Source organism: Chiloscyllium plagiosum, chromosome 8, assembly GCF_004010195.1.
Source record: "Chiloscyllium plagiosum isolate BGI_BamShark_2017 chromosome 8, ASM401019v2, whole genome shotgun sequence".
Lineage (NCBI taxonomy): Eukaryota > Metazoa > Chordata > Chondrichthyes > Orectolobiformes > Hemiscylliidae > Chiloscyllium > Chiloscyllium plagiosum.
In genome coordinates, this window is record NC_057717.1 from 58,684,875 (window position 1) to 58,689,542 (window position 4,668).

Here is a 4,668-nt window from a genome sequence, read left to right on the forward strand (position 1 = left end):
CCAAAATAAGAATCTCTCTAAGAGTGTCTTAGGTTTGCTCTGTTTTTAATACCCTTCCCCAGCTTTCAAAATTACTTTGTTTGATCCTTTCAGACTCAATGTGCGTTTAACCAGGGACCCTTTTTTAGATTCCTGTAATGCTGTCTGTCAACTTCTGGTCCAAGATCATATGCACTTCAGATGGCTTTCTTCACCACCCCATACTGGCCAGGTACCGTCTCCGATAGGGATGCAAATACCTATCAGCTTTGTTTGGATCAACTAAATCCACATGGGCACTGGGCACTGCATTTGTTTAGCCACTTTCTCAAATGAAATTCAAAAGGCTTCCCCATCCTTCTCATCAAATTTAGATAATGCCTGGAAATATTTAAACAGAACCCCATTAGACCATTGGTTACATTAGGGTTGCTCAAACTCACTGTCCTCCTCATCGTGCCGACCGTCTACCTTCATCTCCGCCTTCTATGTCATCTTTCCTCTCTAATTACTAACTGTTTAAGGTGAAATTCTCTGCTTTCCTTCTCTTTTTGTCTCTTTCTTCTTCATTTCCTTTTCTTTTATTTCTACTTTTCATCATAATTCAAACTGCTTCAATTCCTTCTCATGTTCAAAGTGCCTAATTTGAAATTGAATTCTCACCATTTCCAAAGAGTCTGATGGCGTTTCCACCAAATGTAATTGCCGAGCTGTAGCTGTAATTATCTTCATTTTCTCACAGACAGACACAATCCCAACTCCAGCATGTCTGCCAATTCCTACAGCTTTGCTTTCATTACCTTTAGTAAAACCCCCAACTTTACTTCTTCCACACTCAGAGAACTCTTAGTGACTGAAATAATCTTTATACACAAAACACTGCTTAAACCAACCGAATTCAACATCCGGAATAAAAGACACTGACAACTACTATATGTAATAATAGGGTAGAGGAATGGGTCCAGGTCGGTTACTCCTCGGAGGGTCGTTGTAGCCTTGTTGGGTCGAATGGCCTGTTCGCACACTGTAGTGATTGTAATTCTAAACCCACTTTGGTGCTATCAATTTAGAACCAGACAAGAGTCGCCAGTTTGCTATAGACCAACCAGACTGCCTCAAACTATTTTAAGAAGGTAGCTTGAATGCCAGACGTTTGTAATTTTAAAGGTAAATGGGAAGTGGGTGCTACAGATGTGATGCTACTAGTCAAACCACTCACCATTATGCAAAACACAATATATTTAAACACTCTAATGAAAATCCACACAAAATGAAGAGGAATTTAGAATAACCTAACTATTGGAAACCTTAACTGAATGATAGATACAGTACCTTCTACAAATGACCTGTTCCAATTTATTAACATCACCTAAACACAGGGCGGCACCGTGGGTGGCATGGTGGCACAGTGGTTAGCACTGTTGCCTCCCAGCGCCAGAGAACCGCGTTGAAATTCCCACCTCAGGCGACTGACTGTGTGGAGTTTGCACATTCTCCCCGTGTCCACGTGGGTTTCCTCTGGGTGCTCTGGCTTCCTCCCACAGTCCAAAAATGTGCAGGTTAGGTGAATTGGCCATGGTAAATTGCCCGTAGTGTTAGGTGAAGGGGTAAATGTAGGGGAATGGGTCTGGGTGGGTTACTCGTCGGCGGGTCGGTGTGGACTTATTGGGCAAAAGGGCCTGCTTCCACACTGTAAGTAATCCAATCCATTAAGACATGCAATCTTGCACACAGTTCTCCAATCCAGGAGGAAACGGTATCAAGTGAGGTTTCAGAGAGAATAGCATCGAGGGGTAATTTACTAAAACGTCCAACTCTTCTGGGACCCCAGTCACCTGGTAACTTTTACATCTACAAGAAGAAAATCTGGAAATCTGAAAATCTGTGCGAGCTGGCCATTGTTACTACTATTTATTAAAAACACTAAAAGCCTAATAAGTTGATTACTTGAGCCGTTTTTATTAGGCAGTTTGGCCTTTAAGATCGCTTTCTACAAAAAAAAGGAGAAAATAATCTTTTTAAAAAATAAGTGACAGCACTTATTGCCACACAATTTGCCTGGTCCTTTACTGAAGGGGCTTCCTCGTGTTACTGATAGCAAGATCACCTGAAAGGGGCAAACATGGGTACAGACCAAGTTACAAGGATGTGTCTCATAACTTCTGAAACACGCCTGTCCATGGAACATCACATGGGACATATCGGGAAGGGAACAACAGCTTGACACACACACCATTTCAGTATTTCTGAGTTACACAATGCCAGCACTCGATACACTAGGGAGCCAAAAGCCAAGGCCAGGGAAAGATGCAGGGGGACAGAGAGATTCACAGTAAAGACAGAAACAGACAGTTAATTAACTGAGAAGATGTTGTGGAAATATGTGGAAAAAGACAGGGCAGTGGGAGTAACTGGAGAAAAGAGACCTTCGAGAGTAAAATGACAAGAATGAGAGAATTGAATAAAGGCATCGTCAGATCAGCTGAAATGGCTTGTTACATCAAATTCTGAATCTGCTTCACAGAACACCACACACAACATAAACTGGGACAAGATGACAGCCCAGCATGGAGAGCTGTCACAGGAACAGGAGGGAGTCACTCAGCTGCTCGAGAGTGGAACACAAGAACAGGAGGCAGTCACTCAGCTGCTCGAGACTGGGACACAGGAATAGGAAGGAGTCATTCAACTGCTCGAGATTGGGACACTGGAAAAGGAGGCAGTCATTGCACTGCACGAGACTGGAACACAGGGAGAGGAGTGAGTGATTCAACTGCTCGAGACTGGGACACGGGAACAGGAGGCAGTCATTCCACTGAACGAGAATAGAACACAGGTAGAGGACTGAGTCATTCCACTGCTCGAGACTGTGACACATGAACAGGAGGGAGACATTCCACTGCTCGAGACTGGGACACAGGGACAGGAGGGAGTCAGTCAACCGCTCGTGGCTGGGACAGAGGAACAGGAGGAAGTCACTCAACTGCTTGAGACTGGGTCACAGGAACAGGAGGCAGTCATTCCACTGCACGAGACTGGGACATAGGGACAGGAGGGATTCACTCAACTGCTCGTGACGTGGACACAGGAACAGGAGGCAGTCAGTCAACTGCTTGAGACTGGGAAACAGGAACACGAGGGAGTCATTCAACGGCTCGAGACTGGGAAACAGGAACAAGAATGAGTCAATCAACTGCTCGAGACTGGGACACAGGGACATTAGGGAGTCACTCAACTGCTCGAGATTGGGACACAGGAACAGGAGGTAGTAACGCAACTGCTCGAGACACGGACTCAGGAACAGGAGGTAGTCACTCAACTGCTCGAGACTGGCACACAGGAACAGGAGTGAATCTGTCAACTGCTCGAGAGTAAGACACAGGGACAGGAGGGAGTCAGTCAACTGTTCGAGACTGGTACACAGGGACAGGAGGCAGTCATTCAACTGCTCGAGACTGGGACACAGGAACAGGAGGCAGTCATTAAACTGCTCGAGACTGGGACATAGGGACAGGAGGTAGTCACGCAACTGCGTGAGACTGGGACACAGTAACAGGAGGGAATCATTCAACTGCTCGAGACTGGGAAACAGGGCCAGGAGGGAGTCAGTCAACTGCTCGAGTCTGGGACACAGATACTGCAGGGAGTCACACAACAGCTCGAGACTGGGACACAGGAACAGGAGGGAGTCTGTCAACTGCTCGAGACTGGGACACAGGGACAGGAGGGAGTCAGTCAACTGCTCGAGATTGAGACACAGGAACTGGAGGCAGTCAATCAATTGCTCGAGACTGGCACACAGGAACAGGAGGCAGTCACTCAACCGCTCGAGTCTGGGACATAGGTACACCAGGGAGTCACTCAACTGCTCGAGACTGGGACACAGGATCAGAAGGCAGTCATTCCACTGCCCGAGATTGAGACACGGGAACAGGACACAGACATTCCACTGAATGAGACTGGAACACAACGACAGGAGGGAGTCACTTAACTGATTGAGATTGGGAAACAGGAACAGGAGACAGTCACTGCTCGATACTGGGACACAGGATCAGGAGGGAGTCACTCAACTGCTCGATAATGGGACACAGGAACAGGATGGAGTCACTCAGTTGCTCGAGACGAGGTCACAGGAACAGGGGGCAATCAGTCCACTCACGAGTCTGGAACACAGGGACAGGAGGGAGTCATTCAACTGCTCGTGACTGGGACACAGGAACAGGAGGGAGTCATTCAACTGCTCGAGACTGGGAAACTGGAACAGGAGGTAGTCACGCAACTGCTCGAGACACGGACGCAGGAACAGGAGGTAGTCACTCAACTGCTCGAGACTGAGACACAGGGACAGGAGGAATCATTCAACTGCTCGAGACTGGGACACAGGAACAGGGGGCAGTCATTCAACTGCTCGAGACTGGGACACAGGGACAGGAGGTAATCATGCAACTGCTCGAGACTGGGACTCCGGAACAGGAGGGAATCAGTCAACTGCTCGAGTTTGGGACACAGGTACTGGAGGGAGTCACTCAACTGCTCGAGACTGGGACACAGGAACAGGAGGGAGTCTGTCAACTGCTCGAGATTGGGACACAGGAACAGGAGGCAGTCACTCAACTGCTCGAGACTGGGACACAGAGACAGGAGGCAGTCACTCCGCTGCCCGAGTTGGGTCACAGGAACAGGAGGAAG